The 27,741-nt window shown below is 44.1% G+C and overlaps 1 long non-coding RNA gene across 1 annotated transcript; it reads left to right on the top strand.

Moving 5' to 3' along the window:
• On the top strand, positions 1–26,186 carry LOC311512167. The gene is made up of 6 exons (XR_014709420.1): positions 1–215; positions 3,958–3,990; positions 15,847–15,885; positions 20,982–21,014; positions 23,772–23,795; positions 25,902–26,186. It is a non-coding gene; the product is annotated as an uncharacterized lncRNA (long non-coding RNA).
• The last annotated feature ends 1,555 nt before the right edge of the window (positions 26,187–27,741 follow it).

Below are 27,741 nucleotides of genomic sequence, written 5' to 3'. Positions count from 1 at the left end.
CAATGCGGGCATGGAGTTTGGGCAATCAAGCTTGTAATGTCACGTACCACACATGGTATAAATATAGATGCTAAACCCTCGAGCTGCACACTGGGGATATCAGGACCTGGAAGAATCTTTCAGCAGCCAAGATGAAGCTCCAGATTGTGGCTGCCATTCTCCTCGTCACCATCCTTTCCCCAAAGAGAAGCAGCGCGCATCAGGTCAGCGCACAGGTAAGGATGCGATCACTACGAGCAGTATAATACTTTCTATTATAATGCTGGTTTTCTCTGTGAAATGGGATCTGAAATGGCTCCACTTTCCTCTCTGCCCAAAGGTGAATTGTTCTTGGACAGTGTCTTAGCACTGTGCTGAGTTTGAATTGGCCGAGTACAGTAATGGGGGGAGAAGATTAAAGGGTTTTCCTCACTTATTTGGAAAATTCTTTAGATCTGTTATTATGCTTCGATATCCCCAAAGCGCATTTTGTTCCAAAGTTCAGATTCAATGTGTACATATGGTTCAAAGTGGTTTGCGTGCTGGAGAAATAGAGAGGTCCTCACTGATTGACATTAGCTTACTATGCCATTTCCACCACACATTTGGCCAACTTGTGGCCCAGTGGTCAGCGATATGGGCTGGGGGTGGGGTCTCATTCTTTAGAGGCTCAAGCAGAGATGACTTGATCTTGATTCCCAAAAGTGCTGAACATCCTGGGCTGTGCAAAGAACCCCCCTCCCCGACCCCCCACCCCATTCTCTAAAATGTTTGAAAATAACAGAGGATGCTTTGGTTACAGCCCCTTTCCACACCACAAAGGCTGTAATCAGAAACTCTAGGGACATCATACAGCCATATTGCAGAAGGACTAATACGATGGTCCTGACCTTTTTAGTTTAATGAAGACTATTGATCTCTTTGACAATCCAGGGATTGGGTTGGAGCAATCAGGCTTGTAGTGTCAGATATGACACAGGGGATAAATACAGCTGCTAAACTCCCCAGCCACAATGGGGACTTGCTCATCTGGAAGAGCTGAACGGAAGCGATGATGGAAGTCCAGATCATGGCTGCCATTCCCCTCATCTCTGTCCTTTGCCCAAGGGAAGCAGCTCTCTGCCCGTAGGAGTGCTGCTGGTAACAATTAAAGCACTGCTAGGAGTGACATACTATTTGTCATAACGATGACTTTTGTAAAATAATAGAAAGGTAGAGCTGGAAGGGACCGCAAGAAGTCATCATGTCCAGCTCCCTGCACTGAGGCAGAACCAAGAAACCTAAACCATCCCTGACAGGTGATGTCCAAAGTTTTCTTAAAAACGTGCAATGATGGGGATTCCACAAGCCTACTCAAGAGTTTAATTACCCTTAGAGTTAGAAAGTTCTTTTTAATATCGAGTCAAAATCTCCCTTGCTGCAATTAAGCCCCCTACTTTTTGCCCTATCTTCAGTGGACACAGAGAACAGTTGATCACAGTCCTCTTTAGAACAACCCTTAATATATTTGAAGACTGTTATCAGGTCCCCCTCCTCAGTCCTCTTGTGTCAATACTAAACATGCCCCATTTTTTAACCTCTCCTCACAGGCCACATTTTCGAAACCTTTTACCATTTTTGTTGCTTTCCTCTGGACTCTCCGATTTGTTTACATCTTTCCTAAAGTGTAGCGCCCAGAACTGAAAACACGGCTCCAACAGAGGCCTCCCCAGTGCTGAGCACAATGGAACAATTACTTCCTGTGTCTTACATTCACCACTCCTGTTAATATATCCCAGAATGATAATAGCCTCTTTTACATCTGTATCATATGTTGACTCATATTCAATTTGTGACTCACAATAACCACCTGATCCTTTTCCGGGTATTACCACCTAGCCAGTTATTCCCTCTTTTGTAGCTGTACATTTGTTTTTTTCTTTCCTAAGAGAAGTACTTTGCACTTGTCTATTGAATTTCATCTAGATGCTTTTGGTCCAATTCTCCAATATGTTAAGGTTGTTTTGAATTCTAACCCTCTGCTTGCAACTCCTCCCAGCTTGGTATCATCTGCACATTTTATAAGTGTGTTCTCCACCCCATTATCCAAGTCATTAATGAAAATATGGAATAGTATCAGACCCAGGAGTGACCACTGCAGAACGCCACTAGATACGTCCACCCAGCTTGACAGAGAACCACCGTTACCCAGCCTTTCAACCAGTTGTGCACACACATTATACCAATTTCACCTAGATCATATTTCCCTACTTTGCTTAGGAGAATGTCATAAGTTGGACCTTTCTATTATAATGATGATTTTCTCTGTGAAATACGATCTGAAATGTCTCCCCTTTCCTCTCTGTCCAAAGGTGAATTGCTCAGGGACAGTATCTTAGCATTCCCTGTAGCTGAGTTGGAATTGTCTCGGTGTAGTGAGGGGAGAAGATTAGAGGGATTTCCTTGCTTATTCAGAAAATGTTTTGGATCCATTATTGTGCTTAGATATTACAAAAGCAACTATTGTTCCAATCTTCAGCTTCAGTGTTTACATATGGTTCTAAGAGGTTTGTGTGCCGGAGATATAGAGAGGCCCTCACCAATTGACAATAGCTTATCATGCCATTTCCCTCACACAGTTAGCAAAACCTGCAGATCTCATTCTTTGGGGGCGCAATCACTGACGATTTGGACTTGATTCCCAAAAGTGCTGAACAGTTTCAGCTGTGCAATCAACTCTTCCCTCCACGTTCTATATTTTTTGAAAACAACAAACAGGATGCTCAGTCATTTTTGAAAGGAGAAAAATGTAGAACTACTTGAAATTTGTCACTAATCTATTTTATTTTTAACTAAAAATGATTTTTTTTAAAAGAAAAATTTGATGGAAAAATTTGTTTCTTCTGTTTTTTTCTGATTTTTTTCAACGAAAATAATGAAAACTAAAAAGAAAAAAAGGCATGAGTTCTATTACATAATTTTCTAGCCACCTTTCCCCCCAATTTTTCCATAAAAATAATGAAAAAGAAAAAGAAAAAAAGTTTTGAGGTTTGTTCTTTGATTCCTCAGACCCATTTTTGCAAATAGATTTGAAATGCTATTTTTCTTTGAAATGTCCCCAAAACACACTTATAATTTTTCAAACAGCTCCAGAAAAGATGAAGGGGGGGGGGAATAAATAAAAAAACCACAAATTCTTTTCATTTCTGATTTTGCAAAACAAAATGACAATATTTTTACAAAAATTCATTTTGAAACATTTAACCAGCTCTAATTCTTATCGTGAAAAGTCAGACTCAAGAAAGGGACTTAGTTCTCAAATTCCAGATTCTGGGGGTCAATCTGAGTACTGAGAAGGAAGTGTAGGAGGGCTGTTTCCCATCGCAGAGCTGTCTGGGGCCATGTCTGAAACACAGACTTCTGCTGGCACAGCTCTATAGTATGGGGTGTGAAGAGGTTTGATTCCTGACTGACACGGCTGTGCTGGCAAAAGCCTCTCCCTACTGTAGCTGCAATTGTAATCAGCACAACTGGGCTTTTGCTGGTATGGTTGAGCCTGGTCTACACTATAAAGTTCTGCCAGCGCAGCTATATCAACGAGCTGTGTGCAAAAATCACCCCTCTTGGGCAACATGGCTATTTTCCTGGAGAATCCCCCGTATAGACGGAACTAGACCAAGAGAAGGTGATTCTGTCAGCATACCGAACATCCATCGGGGAGGTGGAGTGCTGATATTGGCAGAAAAAGACCTTCTGTTGGCGTGCACAGCATGTTCCATCGGGGCAATGCAGCGTAATGCAGACATGACCTTATTTGGCTTTGGGGGGAACATGCTATACTGGCAAAAGCCCACTAGTCTACCGGTAGAGCCACACTGGCCAAGCGCTCCTTGTGTAGAACTGACCTGGGAAAGCTATTGCCATTGTGAGGAATCAGCTACATTGAAATGATCGTGGAGAAAGAGCAGGGTGAAATAACTCCTAACTATCTCCTTACAGGATGTCGAGACTCCATTTGAAGAAGCTATTTCGGTGAGTACTCTAGATTTACTTTATTGTCAGGCTGTCATATTATCTCAGTACCTCTTCGCAAGCCCGAACCCTGAGATTCAGAGTCAACTGGAGTATCCTGGACACATGTTCAAAGACTGGTGCAAAACACAAAGCAATGGACTTCCAAGTCCCATGGGGCATGTAAGTGTCAATCCAAGTGTTCTTTGCAGGTTCAAGTCTCCCAGCATAAAAGTAGACAATTTGCTGGGTTACTGTGGGCTCTGTTCATTATAATCACTTCCCAGGTGGAGTCATACATACTGGGAGCTGTGATATACGGAGAATTCTGTCATTCTGCATCCGAGAGACTGCAGATCATAGTGTCACCATGGGCAATCCCGTACATGGCCTCATCTCTACAAGGGAGCAGATCCCAAGCTGGTGTAAATTAGTGTTGCTCTATCAAAGTAAGTGGAGACAGAACAACAGGTGTAAATCAACCATTGTTCCAGTAAAGTCAGCAGGGCCAGATCCCCTTCTGGTGTAACTTATCCGTAGCTTCATTGGAGTCAACGGGCCAGATTCCAAATGGATGTAAATCAACATTCCTGTGTTGGAGTTCATGGTCCAGGCTAAACCGAGGTCGCTCCATTGGAGGCAGGGCAGGGGTGAGCCGCGTCAGTGATGCTCTGCCTGTGAGTACTGCAAGTTCCTTTTGCTTCAAGAGTCTGTTCTATTAGCCTGATACTTTTAACAGACAGAGGCCAGATTAAATGGCGGAAGCCCATTCCCTTCACGGTTAGGGTTAGCAAATCTATGAAGTGAGAGATCCCTGGCAATCCTAGTCTCTCTTTTATTCATCTGGCTTCCCATCATGTTCAGAATCTGGAGTTTCAGGTGGTGGTCATAGGGCCAGCTATGATTTCTCTCGAGGCATCTAGACAGACTTATGTGCAGTGCTGGGGAGGAGCCAGTGGTCGTGGTACATGTAGGTACCAGTGACACAGGGAAGGGGAGGAGAGACGTCCTGGAGGCCAAATTTAGGCTGGTAGGAAAGAGACTGAAATCCAGGACCTCTATGGTGGCATTCTCAGAAATGCTTCCACGTGCAGGGCCAGGTAGGCAGGCAGAGCTTCAGAGTCTCAATGCGTGGATGAGATGACGGTGTAGAGAGGCAGGGTTTAGATTTATTAGGAACTGGGGAAACTTTTGGGATAGGGGGGAGCCTATACAGGAAGGATGGGTTCCACCTAAACCAAGGTGGATCCAGACGGCTGGCACTTAGTTTAAAAATTGCTCTGCAACCTTTTTAATGTTAAGAGATGGGGGCGGGGGGAAAGCTGATTGCTGCAGAGGAGCACGTGGATCGGACAGAGACTTCTCTTACAAGAGGGTCTATTGATAGAGATTCTCTAGGTTTTAGTCGGGAGGAGAGGATGGAAGAGGATAAAGTAGGGGCCAGATCAGATGAGAAACAGTCACATAAAAAAGAATCTGACACATCAGAAAAGGGCAGACAAATAAACACAGACAAGTTTTTAAAGTGCTTGTACACAAATGCTAGAAGTCTAAATAATAAGATGGGTGAACTAGAGTGCCTCGTGTTAAAGGAGGATATTTACATAATAGGCATCACGGAAAATTGGTGGAATGAGGACAATCAATGGGACACAATCATTCCGGGGTACAATATATATTGGAAGGACAGAACAGGTCATGCGGGGGTGGGCGGGGGGGGAGAAAATGTAGAATCAAATGAAGTAAAAATCTTAAATGAATCCACATGTTCCATAGAATCTCTCTGGATAGTAATTCCAGGCTCTAATAAGAATATAACAGTAGGGATCTATTATCGACCACCTGACCAGGACAGCGATAGTGATGATGAAATGCTAAGGGAGATTAGAGAGGCTGCCAAAACAAAGAACTCACTAATAGTGGGGGATTTCAATTATCCCCATGTTGACTGGGTCCATGTCACCTCAGGACGAAATGCAGAGACAAAATTTCTCGATCCTTTAAATGGCGGCTTCTTGGAGCAGCTGGTACAGGAACCCACCAGGGGAGAGGCAACTCTCGATCTAGTCCTGAGTGGGGCGCAGGATCTGGTCCAAGAGGGAACTATAACAGGACCGCTTGGAAACAGTGACCATAATCCACTAACATTTAACATTCCTGTGGTGGGAAGAACACGTCAAGAGCCCAACACTATGGCATTTAATTTCAGAAAAAAGAAAAGGAGGACTTGGGGCACCTTGGAGACTAACCAATTTATTTGAGCATAAGCTGTAGCTCACGAAAGCTCATGCTCAAATAAATTGGTTAGTCTCTAAGGTGCCCCAAGTCCTCCTTTTCTTTTTGCGAATACAGACTAACACGGCTGTTACTCTGAAACCTGAAATTTCAGAAAAGGGAACTATTCAAAAATGAGGGGGTTAGTTAAACAGAAATTAAAAGGTTCAGTGAATAGAGTGAAATCCCTGCAAGCTGCATGGACACTTTTCAAAGACACCATAATAGAGGCCCAACTTAAATGTAAATCCAAATTAAAAAACACAGTAAAAGAACTAAAAAAGAGCCTCTGTGGCTTAACAACCATGTAGAAGAAGCAGTGAGAGATAAAAAGGCATCTTTTAAAAAGTGGAAGGCAAATCCTAGTGAGGTAAATAGAAAGGAGCATAAACTCTGCCAAATTAAGTGTAAAAATGTAATAAGAAAAGCCAAAAAGGAGTTTGAAGAACAACTAGCCAAAAACTCAAAAGGTAAGAACAAAATGTTTTTTAAGTACATCAGAAGCAGGAAGCCTGCTAAACAACCAGTGGGACCCCTGGACGATTGAGATACAAAAGGAGCACTTAGAATCATAGAATCATAGAATATCAGGGTTGGAAGGGACCCCAGAAGGTCATCTAGTCCAACCCCCTGCTCAAAGCAGGACCAATTCCCAGTTAAATCATCCCAGCCAGGGCTTTGTCAAGCCTGACCTTAAAAACCTCTAAGGAAGGAGATTCTACCACCTCCCTAGGTAACGCATTCCAGTGTTTCACCACCCTCTTAGTGAAAAAGTTTTTCCTAATATCCAATCTAAACCTCCCCCACTGCAACTTGAGACCATTACTCCTCGTTCTTTCATCTGCTACCATTGAGAACAGTCTAGAGCCATCCTCTTTGGAACCCCCTTTCAGGTAGTTGAAAGCAGCTATCAAATCCCCCCTCATTCTTCTCTTCTGCAGGCTAAACAATCCCAGCTCCCTCAGCCTCTCCTCATAACTCATGTGTTCCAGTCCCCTAATCATTTTTGTTGCCCTTCGCTGGACTCTCTCCAATTTATCCACATCCTTCTTGAAGTGTGGGGCCCAAAACTGGACACAGTACTCCAGATGAGGCCTCACCAATGTCGAATAGAGGGGAACGATCACGTCCCTCGATCTGCTCGCTATGCCCCTACTTATACATCCCAAAATGCCATTGGCCTTCTTGGCAACAAGGGCACACTGCTGACTCATATCCAGCTTCTCGTCCACTGTCACCCCTAGGTCCTTTTCCGCAGACAAACTTAAAGACAATAAAGTCATTGCAGAGAAACTAAATGAATGCTTTGCTTTAGTCTTCACGGCTGAGGATGTTTGGAAGATTCTCAGACCTGAGCCATCTTTTGCAGGTGACAAATCTGAGAAATTGTCACAGACTGAAGTGTCACTAGAGGACGTTTTGGAATTAATTGATAAACTTAACAGTAACAAGTCACCAGGACCAGATGGCATTCACCCAAGAGTTCTGAAAGAACTCCAATGTGAAATTGCGGAACTATTAACTAGGGTTTGGAACCTGTCCTTTAAATCAGCTTCTGTACCCAATGACTGGAGGATAGCTAATGTAATGCCACTATTTAAGAAGAGCTCTAGAGGTGATCCCAGCAATTACACACCGGTTAGTCTATCGTCAGTACTGGGCAAATTAGTTGAAACAATTGTAAAAAGTAAAAGTGTCCAGACACATAGAAGAACATAAATGGTTGGGCAAAAGTCAACATGGTTTCTGTGAAGGGAAATAGTGTCTTACTAACCTTTTAGGGCACGTCTTCACTACCCACCGGCTCGGTGGGTAGTGATCGATCTATCGGGGACGCGATAAATCACGTCTAGACGCGATAAATCACGTCTAGACGCGATAAATAGATCCCTGAATCGACGCCTGTACTCCACCTCGGCAGGAGGAGTAAGCGGAGTCGACGGGGGAGCTGTCGCGGTCGACTTGCCACTGTGAGGACGGCCAGGTAACTCAAACTAAGATACTTTGACTTCAGCTACGCAAATAGCGTAGCGGAAGTTGTGTATCTTAGTTCGAACCCCCGCCCCCAGTGCAGCCCAGGCCTTAGAGTTCTTTGAAGGGGTCAACAAACATGTAGACAAGGGGGATCCAGTGGACACAGTGTACTTAGATTTTCAGAAAGCCTTTGACAAGGTCCCTCCCCAAAGGCTCTTATGTAAATTAAGTTGTCATGGGATAAGAGGGAAGATCCTCTCATGGATTGAGAACTGGTTAAAAGACAGGGAACAAAGGGTAGGAATAAATGGTAAATTTTCAGAATGGAGAGGGGTAACTAGTGGTGTTCCCCAAGGGTCAGTCCTAGGACCAATCCTATTCAATTTATTCATAAATGATCTGGAGAAAGGGGTAAACAATGAGGTGGCAAAGTTTGCAGATGATACTAAACTGCTCAAGATAGTTAAGACCAAAGCAGACTGTGAAGAACTTTAAAAAGATCTCACCAAACTAAGTGATTGGGCAACAAAATGGCAAATGAAATTTAATGTGGATAAATGTAAAGTAATGCATATTGGAAAAAATAACCCCAACTATACATAGAATATGATGGGGGCTAATTTAGCTACAACTAATCAGGAAAAAGATCTTGGAGTCATTGTGGATAGTTCTCTGAAGACATCCATGCAGTGTGCAGCAGCAGTCAAAAAAGCAAACAAATCATTAAAAAAGGCATAGAGAATAAGACGGAGAATATCTTGAATACCGCATACAGATGTTGTCTCCTCATCTCAGAAAAGATATACTGGCATTGGAAAAGGTTCAGAGAAGGGCAACTAAAATGATTAGGGGTTTAGAACGGGTCCCATAGGAGGAGAGATTAAAGACGCTAGGACTTTTCAGCTTGGAAAAGAGGAGACTAAGGGGGGATATGATAGAGATCTATAAAATCATGAGTGGTTTAGAGAAAGTGAATAAAGAAAAGTTATTTACTTGTTCCCATAATATAAGAACTAGGGGCCACCAAATGAAATTAATGGGCAGCAGATTTAAAACAAATAAAAGGAAGTTGTTCTTCACACAGCACACAGTCAACCTGTGGAACTCCCTGCCTGAGAAGGTTGTGAAGGCTAGGACTATGAGAGGGTTTAAAAGAGAACTGGATAAATTCATGGAGGTTAAGTCCATTAATGGCTATTAGCCAGTATGGGTAAGGAATGGTGTCCCTAGCCTCTGTTTGTCAGAGGGTGGAGATGGATGGCCGGGGAGAGATCACTTGATCATTGCCTGTTAGGTTCACTCCCTCTGGGGAACCTGGCATTGGCCACTGTTGGTAGATGGGATACTGGGCTGGATAGACCTTTGGTCTGACTCAGGATGGCCATTCTTATGTACTTATGATTACAGACCCCATCCACACCATAAAAACTATGTTCAGAAACTCTAGGGAGAGTATATAGCCATATTACACCGGGAGGTAAATCAACTCTGACCGTTCCTCATTGACAAAGGCCATTGGTCTCTTTAACAAACAAGGTGTTGGGTTTGCGCAATCAGGCTTGTAACGTCATAGACGACTCATGGTATCAATGGAGCTGCTAAACCTCCCCAGCCTGAAAGCGGATTTCATAATCGGAAGAAACAAACAGAAACCAACATTCAGCTCCAAATCATGGCTGCCTTTACCCCCATCTCCACCCTTTACCGAAAGGGAAGCAGTGCTTTGCCGGTAGAAGCTCTGCTGGTAAAAGTGAAAGTACTACTAGGATTAATACTTTATATTAGAAAGATGATTTTCTCTGTGATATAGTAACATAAGTGTCTCCTTTTTCTCTCTACCCAATGGTGAATTGTTCTGTGATGATCTCTTGGCATTCCCTGTAGCTGAGCTTGAATTGTCTGAGGCCCCATCTATCCTGAATACTCACATTGATATCTCTGTCTCTCATGAGCATGATGCATGATGTCTCTCATGAGCATGAAAAATCCACACCCCTGATAGTAGCAGCTATCCCGACCAAATCCTCATTGCAGACAGTGCTAGCTAGCCGGAAGAATTTTACACTCAACCTAGGTACTGCTCCATGGGAATGTGGATTAACTATAGCGACAGGAGAACCCCTCCCGTCACGGTAGCGAGTGTTTACACTGAAGTGCTTCAGTGTGCAAATTTAGCGCTGCACGGTGTTGCTGTAGCGTTTTAAGTGTAGAAAGATCCTGAGTAACAGCAGGGGGGGGGGAGGAGGCTGAAGGGTTTTCATCACATATTAAGAAAACTGTCTAGATGTTATTGTGCTCAGATATCTCAAAAGCAGCTTTTGTTCCAAATTTCAGACTTGATGTGTACATGTATGGTTAAAAGTGGTTTGTGTGCAGAAGACAGAGAGAGGCTCTCACTGACTGACAACAGTTTACTCTGCCATGTCCTTCCACATTTAGGCCAACAAGTGCAGCAGTGGTCAGTGATTCAGGAGGTCTCATTCTTTGCGGGCTCGAGCATTTTGAAACATTATTGAAATAAATGAAAACTAAAACAAAAAAGTTCTGAGTTGTGTCATTTGATTCCCAAGATCCATTTTTGGAAATAGAGTTGAAATGTAATTTTTCATTGAAAAATCCCAAAAAGTTTCTATAATTTTTCAAGTAGCTCCAGTAAAAAAGAAAGAAGCGGGGGGAGGGGGAAGTAAATGAAAAAATGTCAAACTTTTTCATTTTTGATTCTATCAAACAATGAATTTGTTCTCTGGAAAAAAAATGACAATTTTATAACAAATATTCACTTTGAAAAAATTGAACCAGCTCTAATACTTATCTTGAAAAGTCAGACTGAAGAAAGGGAGTTCCCAAATTCCAGATTCTCACATTGGTACCTTCTTTGCATTTTGTCAAATCTGCAGCGAAAGTGTTCTTGAAATGAACAACGTGTGCTGAGTCGTCATCCGAGACTGCTATAACATGAAATATATATGGCAGAATGCGGGTAAAACACAGAGACATACAATCTCGCACAAGGAGTTCAGTCAGAAATTCAATTAGTGCATTTTCTTTTTTTTTGAAGAAGTGTCACGAGCATGGAATCATATCCTCTGGAATGGTGGCCAAAGCATGAAGGGCCATACGAAGGGCCTCTTCTTATTTACAATGTCACCTGAAAGTGAGAAGCGGGCAGCATTATCTCCTGTAAATGAAAACAAACTTCTTTGTCTTAGAAATTGGCTGAACAAGAAGTAGGATTGAGTGGAGTTGTAGGCTCGAAAGTTTTACATGGTTTTGTTTTTGAGTGCAGTTATTTTAAAATAAAATCTACCTTTGAAAGTTTCACTTTCACATGAAAGAGATTGCATGACAGTACTTGCATGAGGTGAATTGAAAAATACTATTTCTTTAGATTGGAAGGACAGAACAGGTCGGACTGGTGGGGGAGTGGCACTAGAGGTGAAAAAAAACAGCGTCAAATGAAATAAAAATCTTAAATGAAGCAAACTGTACCATAGAATCTCTATGGATAGTAATTCCATAGACAACCCACCACCTGACCAGGATGGTGATAGTGACTGTGAAATGCTCAGAGAGATTAGAGAGGCTATAAAACAAAATAAAACAAAAACAAGACAACAACTCAATAATGATGGGGGATTTTAACAATCCCCATATTGACTGGGTACATGTCATCTTAGGACGGGATGCAGATATAAAGTTTCTTGACACCTTAAATGACTGCTTCTTGGAGAAGCTAGTCCTGGGACCCCCAAGAGGAGAGGCAATCTTTGATTTAGTACTAGGTGGATCACAGGATCTGGTCCAAGAAGTGAATATAGTTGGATTGCTTGGTAATTGCGAGCATAATATAATTAAATGAAACATCCCTTGGGTGGGAGAAAAACCACAGCAGCCCGCCATAGCTGCATTTAATTTCAGAAAGGGGAACAACACAAACATGAGAAAGTCAATTAAACAGAAATTAAAAGGTACAGTGCCAAATGTGAAATCCCCCACACTGCATGGAAACTTTGTAAAGACACCATAATGCAGGCTCAACTTCAATGTATCCCCCAAATTAAAAAACATAATTAGAGAATCCTAAAAGTGCCACCATGGCGAAACAAAGTCAAAGAAGCACTGAGAGGCAAAAGGCATCCTTTAAAAAGTGGAAGTTAAATACTACTGAGGAAAATAGAAAGGAGAATAAACTCTGGCAAGTGAAATGTAAAAATACAATTAGGAAGGTCAAAAAAGAATTTGAAGAACAACTAACAAAAGACTCAAAAAGTAACAGCTAAACATTTTGAAGTAGATCAGAAGCAGGAAGCTGCTAAACAACCAGTGGTGCCACTGGACGATTGAGATGCTAAAGGAGCACTCAAGGACGATAAAGCCATTGCGGAGAAACGAAATAAATTCTTTGCGTCGGTCTTCACGGCTGAGGACGTGAGGGAGATTCCCAAACCAGAGCCATTCTTTTTAGGTGACAAATCTGAGGAACTGTCCCAGATTGAGGTATCATTAGAGGAGCTTTTGGAACAGATTGCAAAATTAAAGAGTAATAAGTCCCCAGGACCAGATGGCATTCACTCAAGTGTTCTCTTGGAACTCAAATGTGAAATTGCAAAACTACAAAGTGTGGTACGTAACCTATCATTTCAATCACCTTCTGTACCAGATGACTGGAGCATTGCTAACGTGACACCAATTTTTAAAAAAGACTCGAGAGGTGATCCCGGTAATTACAGGCTGGTAAGCCTAACTTGAGTGCCGGCAAGCTGGTTGAAACTGTAGTAAAGGACAGAATTACCGGACACCTAGATGAACACAATTTGTTGGGGGAAGAGTCCACATGGTTTTTGTAAAGAGCAATCATGCCTTACCCATCTACTAGAATTCTTTGAGGGGGGTCAACAAGCACGTGGACAAGGGGGAATCCAGTGGATATAGTGTACTTAGATTTCCAGAAAGTCTTTGACAAGCTCCCTCATCGAAGGTTCTTAAGCAAAGTAAGATGTCATGGGAGAAGAGGGAAGGTCCTCTCATGGATCAGCAACTGGTTAAAAGATAGGAAACAAAGGGCAGGAATAAATGGTCAATTTTCAGTCAAGAGTGGTATCCTGCAGGGATGTGTACTTGGACCAGTACTACTCACCATATTCATAAACAATCTGGAAAAAGGGATAAACAGTGAGGTGGCAAAATTTGCAGATGATAAATATCTTGAGCAGTTTTGTAAGTCCAAAGCAGACTGCGAAGAGTTACAAAGGGATCTCACAAAAACTGGGTGACTGGGCAACAAAATGGCAGATGAACTTCATTGTTGATAAATGCGAAGTAATGCACATGGGAAAACAAAATCCCAACTATAATATAAAATAATAGGATCTGAATTAGCTGTTGCCACTCAAGAAAGATTTTTTTTCCAATGAAAATTATGAAAAATAGAACTAAAAATGTTTTGAATTTTGTTGATTCCCCAGAGTCCTATTTGCAAATAGTGTTCCAATGCTATTTTTCTTGGAAATTTGCCACAAACAAACTTATAATTTTTCAAAGAGCTCCATCAAAGAAAAAAGGGGGGAAAAAATGAAAAAATGAAAACCTTTTCATTTCTGATTTTGTCAAAAAAAGAAGTGATTAATTTTCTGGTAAAAAAGTGACAATTTGCTTGCAAAAATTCATTACGAAAAATGTTGATCATCTCTATTTCTTATCTTGAGGGATCAGAGTCACGAAAGGAAGCTCCCATATTCCAGGTTAATCTCCGCCCTGAGAAGCAAGGATAGGGGGACGGTTTCCCATCGCAGAGCTGTCTGGGGCCATGTCTACAATATGGACTTCGGCTGGCATAGCTCGATCCGTATGGGGTGTGAAGAAGTTTGATTCCGTACGACATCGCTGCGCTGGCAAAAGTCATAAAATCATAGAAGATTAGGGTTGGAAGAGACCTCAGAAGGTCATCTGGTCCAACCCCCTACTCAAAGCTGGACCAATCCCCAGTTAAATCATCCCAGCCAGGGCTTTGTCAAGCTGGGCCTTAAGAACCTCTAAGGATGGAGATTCCACCACCTCCCTACGGAACCCAGTCCAGTGCTTCACCACCCTCTTAGTGAAATAGTGTTTCCTAATATCCAACCTAGACCTCCCCCACTGCAACTTGAGACCATTCCTCCTTGTTCTGTCGTCTGCCATCAATGAGAATAGCTGAGCTCCATCCTCTTTGGAACCCCCCTGCAGGTAGTTGAAGGCTGCTATCCAATCCCCGCTCACTCTTCTCTTCTGCAGACTAAACAAGCCCAGTTCCCTCAGCCTCTCCTCGTAAATCCCCTGCCCCAGCCCCCTAATCATTTTCATTGCTCTCCGCTGTAGTCTCTCTAATTTGCCTACATCCTTTCTGTAGTGGGGGCCCCAAAACTGGACGTAATCCTCCAGATGTGGCCTCACCAGTGCTGAATAGAGGGGAATAATCACTTCCCTCAATCTGCTGGCAGTGTTCCTACTAATGCAGCCCAAGATCCTGTCAGCCTTCTTGGCAACAAGGGCACACTGCTGACTCATATCCAGCTTCTCATCATCTCATATCCAGTTTCTCATCACCTGCAATCCCCAGGTCCTTTTCTGCAGAACTGCTACTTAGCCTGTCAGTCCCCAGGCAGTAGCGGTGCATGGGATTCTTCCGTCCTAAGTGCAGGACTCTGCACTGGTCCTTGTTGAACCTCATCAGATTTCTTTTGGCACAATCCTCCAATTTGTCTAGGTCCCTCTGGACCCTATCCCTACCCTCCAGGATATCTACCTCTCCCCGCACCTTCGTGTCATCTCTGAACTTGCGGAGGGTGCAATCCATCCCATCATCCAGATCATTAATAAAGACATTGAACAAAACAGGCCCCAGGACCGGCCCCTGGGACACTCTGCTTGATGCCGGCTGCCAACTAGACATCCAGCCGTTGATCACTACCCGTTGAGCCCGACTATCTAGCCAGCTTTCTATCCACCTCATAGTCCATTCATCCTATCCGTACCTCTTTAACTTGCTAGCAAGAATACTGTGGGAGACCGTAGCAAAAGCTTTGCTAAAGTCAAGATATGTCATGTCCACTGCTTTCCCCATATCCAGAGAGCCAGTTATCTCATCATAGAAGGCAATCAGGTTGGTCAGGCCTGACTATTGTAACTGCAGTTATAACCAGCAAAACTGCTTTTGCTGGTATTGCTGGGCCTGGTGTACACTTCAGTGTTCGGCCAGTGTCTCTATATCAGCTAGCAGTGTGAAAAACGCTATGCTGAAAAATCCCCAGGATAGAGGCAACTAGACCGACAGAAGGGTGAGTCTCTCAGCTTACTGAACGTCAAGTGGGGAAGTGGTCTTATTATGTCGGAACAAGTCCTTAAGTCAGCATATGCAGCCTGTACTCTAGGGACTATGCAGGCATAGGCTCTGTAGTGTAGACATGGCCTCATTTCCCTTTCGAGGAGAATATGCTATACCAGCAAAAGCACACGAGTGTACTGGTAGAACTGTACTGGCAAAGCGTTCCTAGTGTAGAGCTTGTTGGTAACGCCATTGCCATTGTGAGGAATCAACAACCTTGAAATGATATTGGAGAAGGAGTTTCTTGATCCTGTTCTGTTTCCTTACAGGTGTTTCGAAAACATCCAGCTGGAAAACCTTTTCCTCTGGTGAGTACTCAAAATTACTTTGCTGTCAAATTACTTTGGTTCGGGTTCTGTAGTTTCCACATTGGAGTGTTGTCAGAAGTCTTAAAAGAGCAACATGTTCCACACCTTGTCCCTCTCAGATTTTGGAAGGCACTTCTGATTCTTAAGCCTTGGGTTGAGTGCTGTAGCTATCTTTAGAAACCTCACATTGGTACCTTCTTTGCATTTTGTCAAATCTGCAGCGAAAGTGTTCTTGATACCGGCTGCCAACTAGACATCCAGCCGTTGATCACTACCCGTTGAGCCCGACTATCTAGCCAGCTTTCTATCCACCTTATAGTCCATTCATCCAATCCGTACCTCTTTAACTTGTGCTGGGTCATCATCCTAGACTGCTATAATGTGAAATATATGTGGCAGAATGCGGGTAGAACACAGAGCAGGAGACATACAATCTTGCACAAGGAATTCAGTCAGAAATTCAATTAGCGCATTTTTTTTTTTGAAGAAGTGTCACGAGCATGGAAGCATATCCTCTGGAATGGTGGCCAAAGCATGAAGGGGCATACGAATGTTTAGCATATCTAGCACGTAAATACCTTGCAATGCCGGCTGCAAAAGTGCCATGCGAATGCCTCTTTTTATTTACAATGTCACCTGAAAGTGAGAAGCGGGCAGCATCATCTCCTGTAAATGAAAAGAAATCTCTTTGTCTTAGAAACTGGCTGAACAAGAAGTAGGATTGAGTGGATTTGTAGGCTCTAAAGTTTTACATGGTTTTGTTTTTGAGTGCAGTTATTTTAAAATAAAATCTACCTTTGAAAGTTTCACTTTCACATGAAAGAGATTGCATGACAGTACTTGTATGAGGTGAATTGAAAAATACTATTTCTTTAGATTGGAAGGACAGAACCGGTCGGACTGGTGGGGGAGTGGCACTAGAGGTGAAAAAAACCAGAGTCAAATGAAATAAAAATCTTAAATGAACCAAACTGTACCATAGAATCTCTATGGATAGTAATTCCATAGACAACCCACCACCTGACCAGGATGGTGATAGTGACTGTGAAATGCTCAGAGAGATTAGAGAGGCTATAAAACAAAACAAAACAAAACCAACACAGCAACTCAGTAATGATGGGGGATTTCAACAATCCCCATATTGACTGGGTACATGTCATCTTAGGACGGGATGCAGATATAAAGTTTCTTGACACCTTAAATGACTGCTTCTTGGAGAAGCTAGTCCTGGGACCCCCAAGAGGAGAGGCAAACTTTGATTTCCTACTAAGTGGATCACAGGATCTGGTCCAAGAAGTGAATATAGCTGGATTGCTTGGTAATCGTGAGGACAATATAATTAAATTTAACATCCCTCGGGTGGGAGAAAAACCACAGCAGCCCGCCATAGCTGCATTTAATTTCAGAAAGGGGAACAACACAAACATGAGAAAGTCAATTAAACAGAAATTAAAAGGTACAGTGCCAAATGTGAAATCCCCCACGCTGCATGGAAACTTTGTAAAGACACCATAATGCAGGCTCAACTTCAATGTATCCCCCAAATTAAAAAACATAATTAGAGAATTCTAAAAGTGCCACCATGGCGAAACAAAGTCAAAGAAGCACTGAGAGGCAAAAGGCATCCTTTAAAAAGTGGAAGTTAAATACTACGGAGGAAAATAGAAAGGAGAATAAACTCTGGCAAGTGAAATGTAAAAATACAATTAGGAAGGTCAAAAAAGAATTTGAAGAACAACTAGCAAAAGACTCAAAAAGTAAGAGCCAAATGTTTTGAAGTAGATCAGAAGCAGGAAGCTGCTAAACAACCGGTGGTGCCACTGGACGATTGAGATGCTAAAGGAGCACTCAAGGACGATAAAGCCATTGCGGAGAAACGAAATAAATTCTTTGCATCGGTCGTCACGGCTGAGGACGTGAGGGAGATTCCCAAACCAGAGCCATTCTTTTTAGGTGACAAATCTGAGGAACTGTCCCAGATTGAGGTATCATTAGAGGAGCTTTTGGAACAGATTGAAAAATTAAAGAGTAATAAGTCCCCAGGACCAGATGGCATTCACTCAAGTGTTCTCGTGGAACTCAAATGTGAAATTGCAGAACTACTAAGTGTGGTACGTAACCTATCATTTCAATCACCTTCTGTACCAGATGACTGGAGCATTGCTAACGTGACACCAATTTTTAAAAAAGACTCGAGAGGTGATCCCGGTAATTCCAGGCTGGTAAACCTAACTTGAGTGCCGGCAAGCTGGTTGAAACTGTAGTAAAGGACAGAATTACCGGACACCTAGATGAACACAATTTGTTGGGGGAAGAGTCCACGTGGTTTTTGTAAAGAGCAATCATGCCTTACCCATCTACTAGAATTCTTTGAGGGGGGTCAACAAGCACGTGGACAAGGGGGAATCCAGTGGATATAGTGTACTTAGATTTCCAGAAAGTCTTTGACAAGCTCCCTCATCGAAAGTTCTTAAGCAAAGTAAGCTGTCATGGGATAAGAGGGAAGGTCCTCTCATGGATCAACAACTGGTTAAAAGATAGGAAACAACGGGTAGGAATAAAGGGTCAATTTTCAGTCAAGAGTGGTATCCTGCAGGGATCTGTACTTGGAGCAGTACTACTCACCATATCCATAAACAATCTGGAAAAAGGGATAAACAGTGAGGTGGCAAAATTTGCAGATGATAAATATCTTGAGCAGTTTTGTAAGTCCAAAGCAGACTGCGAAGAGTTACAAAGGGATCTCACAAAAACTGGGTGACTGGGCAACAAAATGGCAGATGAACTTCATTGTTGATAAATGCGAAGTAATGCACATGGGAAAACAAAATCCCAACTATAATATAAAATAATAGGATCTGAATTAGCTGTTGCCACTCAAGAAAGATTTTTTTTCCAATGAAAATTATGAAAAATAGAACTAAAAATGTTTTGAATTGTGTTGATTCCCCAGAGTCCTGTTTGCAAATCATGTTCCAATGCTATTTTTCTTGGAAATTTGCCACAAACAAACTTATAATTTTTCAAAGAGCTCCATCAAAGAAGAAAGGGGGGAAAAAAATGAAAAAATGAAAACCTTTTCATTTCTGATTTTGTCAAGAAAAGAAGTGATTAATTTTCTGGTAAAAAAGTGACAATTTGCTTGCAAAAATTCATTACAAAAAACGTTGATCATCTCTATTTCTTATCTTGAGGGATCAGAGTCACGAAAGGAAGCTCCCATATTCCAGGTTAATCTCCGCCCTGAGAAGCAAGGATAGGGGGACGGTTTCCCATCGCAGAGCTGTCTGGGGCCATGTCTACAATATGGACTTCGGCTGGCATAGCTCGATCCGTATGGGGTGTGAAGAAGTTTGATTCCTTACGACATCGCTGCGCTGGCAAAAGTCATAAAATCATAGAAGATTAGGGTTGGAAGAGACCTCAGAAGGTCATCTAGTCCAACCCCCTACTCAAAGCTGGACCAATCCCCAGTTAAATCATCCCAGCCAGGGCTTTGTCAAGCCGGGCCTTAAGAACCTCTAAGGATGGAGATTCCACCACCTCCCTACGGAACCCAGTCCAGTGCTTCACCACCCTCCTAGTGAAATAGTGTTTCCTAATATCCAACCTAGACCTCCCGCACTGCAACTTGAGACCATTTCTCCTTGTTCTGTCGTCTGCCATCAATGAGAATAGACTAGCTCCATCCTCTTTGGAACCCCCCTGCAGGTAGTTGAAGGCTGCTATCAAATCCCCGCTCACTCTTCTCTTCTGCAGACTAAACAAGCCCAGTTCCCTCAGCCTCTCCTCGTAAATCCCCTGCCCCAGCCCCCTAATCATTTTCATTGCTCTCCGCTGTAGTCTCTCTAATTTGCCTACATCCTTTCTGTAGTGGGGGCCCCAAAACTGGATGCAATCCTCCAGATGTGGCCTCACCAGTGCTGAATAGAGGGGAATAATCACTTCCCTCAATCTGCTGGCAGTGTTCCTACTAATGCAGCCCAAGATCCTGTCAGCCTTCTTGGCAACAAGGGCACACCGCTGACTCATATCCAGCTTCTCATCCACTGCAATCCCCAGGTCCTTTTCTGCAGAGCTGCTACTTAGCCTGTCGGTCTCCAGCCTGTAGCGGTGCATGGGATTCTTCCGTCCTAAGTGCAGGACTCTGCACTGGTCCTTGTTGAACCTCATCAGATTTCTTTTGGCACATTCCTCCAATTTGTCTAGGTCCCTCTGGACCCTATCCCTACCCTCCAGCATATCTACCTCTCCCCGCACCTTCGTGTCATCTCTGAACTTGTGGAGGGTGCAATCCATCCCATCATCCAGATCATTAATAAAGACATTGAACAAAACAGGCCCCAGGACCGGCCCCTGGGACACTCTGCTTGATACCGGCTGCCAACTAGACATCCAGCCCTTGATCACTACCCGTTGAGCCCGACTATCTAGCCAGCTTTCTATCCACCTCATAGTCCATTCATCCTATCCGTACCTCTTTAACTTGCTAGCAGGAATACTGTGGGAGACCGTAGCAAAAGCTTTGCTAAAGTCAAGATATGTCATGTCCACTGCTTTCCCCATATCCACAGAGCCAGTTATCTCATCATAGAAGGCAATCAAGTTGGTCAGGCCTGACTATTGTAACTGCAGTTATAACCAGCAAAACTGCTTTTGCTGGTATTGCTGGGCCTGGTGTACACTTCAGTGTTCGGCCAGTGTCTCTATATCAGCTAGCAGTGTGAAAAACGCTATGCTGAAAAATCCCCAGGATAGAGGCAACTAGACCGACAGAAGGGTGAGTCTCTCAGCTTACTGAACGTCAAGTGGGGAGGTGGTCTTATTATGTCGGAACAAGTCCTTAAGTCAGCATATGCAGCCTGTCCTCTAGGGACTATGCAGGCATACGCTCTGTCATGGAGACATGGCCTCATTTCAGAGGAGAATATGCCATACCAGCAAAAGCACACGAGTGTACTGGTAGAACTGTACTGGCAAAGTGCTCCTAGTGTAGAACTGGCTGGTAAGGCTTTTGCTATTGTGAGGAATCAACTTCATTGAAATTATATTGGAGAAGGGCGTTTCTTGATCCTACTCTCACTATTTCCTTCCAGGAGGTCATGAATCGAGCTCCACGTATTGTTGGGGTGAGTACTCAAAATGATTTTGCTGTCCAGCTCTTTTATATTATCTCATTACCTCTTAGCAAGCCTGAACCTTGAGACCAGTGTTCAGCTGGAATAGCCTAGACACGCATGGAAAGAGTGAGGCAGAACACAAAGCTCTGGGTTTCCAAGTCCCACAGGAGTGTCTAAGAGTTAATCCAGGTGTTCTTTGTGGTTTCAATTCTCCTATTATACAAGTAGGCAATTTATTGTATTTCTTAGGTCTCTCTTCATTATGACCGGGTCCCAGATGGAGTCATCCATATTGTGAGCTGTGATTCACTGGAAATCCTGTGAAGCTGCCTACCTGAGACTGGGATAATAGTATCCCCATAGGCAATCACATACATGACCTCATCTATACAAGGGAGCAGATTCCCAGACGATGTAAATTGGTGTTGCCTCAATAAAAGAAGTGGGGCCAGATCAACAACTGGTGTCACTCATCTATAGTTCAATGAAAGTTAGTGGGGCCAAATGCCCAACGGATGGAAATCTGTCTTAGCTCCAATAAAGTGAGTGGGGCCAAATCCCCAGCTGGTGTAAATTATCCAAAACTCCAGGGGGTTCAATGGGTCAAATTCCAAATGGGTGTAAATCCACATCTCTGTATTGGAGATACACCACAGTAACCTGATGTAGCTCCACTGGAGTCAGAGCAGTGGTTCGCAGCATCAATGGTGCGGTGCCTGTGAGCACTGCAAATTCACTTTGCTTTACGAGTCTGCTACATCACCCTGATAATTTTGACAGAGGCCAAGTGAAGTGATGGAAGGCCATTCCCTTAACGGGTAGGGTTAGCAATTCTACTATGTCAGAGATCCCTGGCAGTCCTAGTTTCTCTCATGATGGGAAATCAGACCAATAAAATGGTTCCCATTGTGACGGGATCCCCGGGGTGCAGCCTGGGTCTGTGGGACCGCTGTGCCCCCTTAACGCCCTCCAGCCTGGGCTGTCTCTCACAATGCCTTGCTAGTGACCAGCAGCAAACCCCTTCAGGTGCTGTTATCACTCAGCACAACCGCATGTGGAGCCCTACACCCAGGTAGGTTGCAGGAACGCTCCCAGAGCCACTCATGAATCACAGAGAAAGACACCAGAGCCAAATCCCCCCAGCTCCCAGCACTGTACCTCAGGAATATACCAATATATCAAGATGAGCAGTGCAAATTTATTAATTGGTTCACCACTTCATCAATGGAAAGGGGATATACACCAGCCTTTGCAAACCTGAGCAGGTTTGCCACACACTTTATACAAACTCACTGGTAAAGATAAACCGTTAAACAATTTTTTTTACTACAAAAGATAGATTTTAAGTGACATTAAGTGATAGGCAAAAAGTCAGAATTAGTTACCAAAATAAAATAAAATATAAGCATGCAGTCTAAGCTCTCAACCCTATTAGACTGCCCAACGTCTCGATTAAGCAGTTTTTCTCACCCCACTGGAGATTGCAGTCCTTCATGTACAGATTTCACCCTTGAAACCTGGGCCAATCTCCTCTGCTGGAGTCTTCAATGAGTGTCTTTGTTGCTTACAGCATAGGTGGGGGCAGGAGAAAGCCAAGCATGGGGCCCCTGTGTCATGAGTCCCCAGCCAAGGTTGAGCAATTCCCTTGGTGTGGCCTCATGCAGGTGAGTCATTGCATTGTAGCTCCCTTGCTGGACAATGGCTAGTGATGTCTGTTCAACAGCACCCACCCCGGTGTTGGTTACCTCCCTTGTCATTGTCTCTGTGTAGCTAGTATCTGGGTGCCTCCCAAACCCACAGCATATTTTAGTGAAAACCATACAACACAATTCTTATCATTTCATATGCATTGGTGCTACACATGTTTAGATAGAACAATGTCTTTCAGCAGATCATAACCTTTCCCCGATACCTTACCAGGCATGCTTTATATGCAAGATCACAGTTATCTAAAAATGAGGAATATGGGGGTAACAGGATGCTCCCCCGAGGTATAGAGTGTCACACCCATGTTTCAAAATATGGAGTTTCAGGTGTTGCTTTATAACCTGGTGGGACGGTCAAGATCAATCTATAGCTGCCATTCTCCTCGTCTCCGTCCCTTGCCCAAAGGGAAGCAGCGCTGGGCCCGTACAAATGCTGGTGGTAACAATGAAAGTAATGGTAGGAGTAACATACTCTCTATTATAATGATGATTCTCTCTCAGAAATAGGATTGGATATGTCTGTGCTTTCCTCTTTGCCCAAAGGTGAACTTTTAGCATTCCCTGTAGCTGAGTTTGGATTGTTTGAGTGAGCAGAAAGGAGGATAAAAGGTTCTCCTCACTTATTAAGAAAATTCTTTACATCTATTATTGTGTTTAGATAGATTAAAAGCCACTTTTGTCCAAATCTCAGATTCGGTGTGTACAGATTCGGTTCTAAGAAGTTTGTGTGCCGGAGAAATAGAGAGGCCCTCACTGACTGACGTTAGCTTACTATGCCGTTTCCCTTACACATTTAGGCCAACAGGAGGAAAAGTTGTCACTCATTTAGGGGGTCTCACAGTTGAGGGTTTCAAGTACAGATGCCTGCGGCTCGATTTCAAAAGGTGCTAAACACCCTGGGCTACACCAGAAGTCAGTAGCAGCTCTGGGACAGCAACAAAGTTTGCCATGACACAAGCACCACAGCTGCTTCTGCCAGGGATAGGAGCTAACCACCCTCATTCCAATGTCACAGGAAGTCAATGGAAAAAATAACTTTCTTGTTTTTTTCTCTCTAAAGGGTTTAATGGGGCGATGATCTGTGGTGAGTATCTCAAGTTCTCTCTCTTTGAGAATCTCTTGCGTTATCTTGGCAGCTCTCATAATGGGAATGGAGACTGGAGCCATTTGAGTTAAAGGAGGCACCCTCAGTATATTTCATGGTACAACCTCAGTGAAAGGAAAAAAGTGCCCCCCGCTCTTGCTGCTGCCCACCAGCCCTGACACAGAAGGGTCCCCCACCCAGCGGCATCTGCCAATGGCATGAAACTGTTTGTTTCAGCTGCTGCCTTTAGTCCATGCCAAGGAGTAACAACTAGCGAGCAGAAACAAAGCTTTTCCTTTTCATTTCGGAGGTATTATTTTCCTGCTTGTCTGGTAGTTAGAGAGAGGATGGGGGAGTGACAGGCTCAAATGTATGTTAACAGAGAACACCACCAGCACAATTCATAGGTTCACACATTTTAAGGCCAGAAGGGACCGTTCTCTTCAGCTAGTCTGACCTCCTGCAGAACACAGTCCAGGGAATTTCATCCAGTCCTTCCTGCAACTAGCCCATGATTTCTAGGTGAGCTAGGGCACACCCCAAAGAAAGATATCCTGGCAGAAGCCTCACCAGCGCCTCCATGTGTTAAGACTGTAAGTTGCATTTTCAAAAGTGAGGAAGACTTCGGTACTTCATATCCCCAGACTTTCACCAGGACTCAGGCTCTTAAGTGCCTCCGTCAATTTTGAATGTGGGACTTGGATGCCTAAGTCACCCAGATGCTTATGCAAATTTTATACCAAGACTTGACTGACAGACTTTGAGTGATGGAGATTCCATCTTGTCCCTTGGTAACTTCCCCATTTGATGGCTGTGTTCATTTAAGACTGGTTCATGTAAGAGGGAATGGGTCCTGTTCACCTGTAACTAGTTAGGTCCCTCCCAGTGGGTCCTGATAGAAGGCACCTGGCCTCCATGCAGGGAGCTGTTAAGAATTGCTAGGAGAGAGCTGTCTGAGATCTGAGAAGGCTGCAGTGGAAGATGTTGGGGAAGAGACCTGCACAGAGAGAGAACTTCCGAGAGCTGTTCGGCTAGTGCTGTGGGTGGCAGCCACTGGAGAAAACTGGCCAGAGCAGGGAAACCCTGCTGAACAGACGGTGTGTGCAGGGGTCCCGAGGGAAAGGGGACAAACTAGCTCAATCAGGGCAGGCTGAGCCAAGAAGCAGAGGGTTGTTTCTAGACTGAGGCTCCCAGGAGATGTTGCTTAGCAGGGGTAGGACTCACAGGCAAGGGGGCCTGAAGAGTGGAACACTGTGGGGAGCCCTCTCACAGAAGACCCGAACTGAGGGCTGCGGGAGGAGAGAGGTAAGAAGGATGGAGAATCACCAGAGGTGTGGAGGTCCTAGAATAGGGGCCCAAAAGAACTGGGGAACAGTGTGGTTGTTGACTCTCAGGAGCATAGGCGCCAACTCCATGGGTGCTCTGGGGCTTCCATTAGCCAAACCTGGAAGAATCTACCGTGTAGCAGCACTGGCTTTGTGACATACTTCCTCTCCACAACCACTTTTCCTGATCTCACAGCAGCCACTTCACCACCAGGATCATGCACCACAGATCAGGAGCAGGGCAGAGGGCTACTCTCAACATCACTGAGCTGCCCCCTTCAAGCACGCAAGACTTCTTCCCCTTTCCTCCTGTCACCCTCTCCATTGAATGCAATGCTGGGAAGTGCAATGCTGTCTCATTGACACAGCATTCCCGTGGCAGACAGAATAAACTCTGTGTGGGTAAATACTGACACAGTGGCAGGGATTTGACGAGTGTGTGATAACCAGAGCATAAATCCCAGTGGCAGCTCAAATCCCCAAAAGAAAGTTTTAATTTCTAAAATTACCCTTCCCTTTAACAAATCCAAGAGCTCAGTTCCAGCCCTCCCAAATCTCCCCTGGCCCTCTCCTCCCTCATTTCCCTATCCAGTGCCATCAATCACAGTTTGTAAAGGGCACTGCTGTACAATGCACAATACTGGAAGTGGAATGCTGGCGGTCGCACACAGCTGTAGGGGACTAGAAAGGGACTAAACTCCTCCAGGGAGTGCGGGAGGGTTCTTGTCTGATTCCCTGTGGGTTACTGGGACCATAATGACCATTTGCCATCTCTCCCCAGGACTAAGAATTATGAATTACTAACTCAAACGCTGGCGAAACCGGATTGGCTGACTTCGATGATGACACCTGCCATTACGCTCCCCATGCTGCTGCCTCACAACTCTTCCACCAATCAAATGCTGACTGAAAATCATGAATCCTACTGAATGGGCCTCTAGCTGATTACTGTGACAGTCCTTGATTTTTATGCTTTTTGATGTAACAGGGAGCGGAGGGACACTGAGCTCTGTCCCGCAGCTGCCCTGGGGGATTGCGAGAGCTTTGCAAAAATTAAAATAAATACAAACGCACAAAAAATGTTCAGTAACTGTTGGTTTTTTTACGTTTTAGTAAATTAAATTTCCTTCCAGGCTGGGATAGGATTCGCTCCTCTGTAAATGCTGACACGACTGTAGTCATTTCTAAACTCGTTGTAGGCAATGATTACTGTATGGGGGGTGGGGGAAGACACTGTTCTCCAGTATTCCTCTCTCTCCCTCAGTGGTGAAACCAGGGAAGCAGAAGCACTGGGAAAAATGAATAGTGGAGTGGCTCACAAATCCAGAAGAGCAGGAGGGAAGAGTATCCGTTAACTGAGCTACAGAACTACACTACCAGGGCTAGAGAACATGTGGCAAGATTTCCTTTCAGGGTAGATGCTCCAGCACATAATCCTCAAAAATCTAGAGGTGCCTCCTTGCACTCCATAAAACGATCCCTTTCCAGAACAGTTACGCTCTTTTGGCTTGAACATCGGACAAGAAACCACTCCCATTAAAACCACCCATAAACTGCACCTCAATCTTGCTTCTTCAAAGGACACAGATTACAGATAAATTCATGAGAAGGTTTAATTTGTTCTTAATTATTTTGGGCTTCAGCCCCTTCCACTGGCTTCTCAGCCTCATCCAGCTCAGCTCCCTACATCCGGACCATTACCTTCTATCCTTCATGTGAGACACAAAATCTCTTCCCCAAAAGACATTGGGGCTGGGATTTGCAAAGAATCCTAATTTCCTTCGGTCTGTCTGAAAATCCCAACCTAGGGCAACAGAGCAATATTTTGCAAAGCAGATGGGAGCAGGGCTGCTCTTTTTGCTCATTCCACTAACATGTCAAATGCTGCTGGAAATAAAAGTGGCAACTCTTCCTGAACCCCTCTCCACGTTCTCATGACTCGACTGGATTGTGACCACAGAAGCAGCCACTTCCAAACAACCTGTTAGGAAGCTGTCAAAGCTCTGATCCAGTGCCCCACCAGACTGCTGTGAGGGGACCCAGACACTGGTTTCCATGTCTTTCAAGCCTCCAGAGTCTGAATACACATGAGACCAGACACTGGCTCTGTCTTGGGGTCCTTATGCACACTCCCAGGGGGCTGATCTATCTAGCACCCCCTCCTGAGAGTTTCAGCCAGGGGGTCCAACCACCCAGTTGCTAGAATCAGTGCTGATTCCTCTGACTCTCCTGTAGCTTAAACTCACCCTCCTCCAGAATCCCACTGAAGATAGGAGCCTTCCAGTTTAACTCTCCCAGGGGGCCCATGATGAGGTGAAATATGTAACATGGAGAGAGACACTTTGCATAGGATTCTCAAATACTATTGCACTTTACTTAAGCACAAGAAATACACAGAGAGAGCAGCTCATATCTAAACCCACAAACATCCTAAACACATTGCCTCTCACTCTGGCTCACCCTTCCCTTGGGAATCCTTTGGGAACCTTCCGACTTCAGGTAGGCAGGGTTCCCCAGCCTCATCAGGCTCCTGCATCACTTCCCCTCGGCTTGAACTGGTGACAACAGCCAAAGACCCCAAATAGATCAACTCCTGCCTTCCTAATCTTCCCATCCCCGTC

Source organism: Lepidochelys olivacea (genome assembly GCF_965140295.1).
Source record: "Lepidochelys olivacea isolate rLepOli2 genome assembly, chromosome: 24".
Lineage (NCBI taxonomy): Eukaryota > Metazoa > Chordata > Testudines > Cheloniidae > Lepidochelys > Lepidochelys olivacea.
This window is presented reverse-complemented; position numbering and strand designations above follow the sequence as displayed.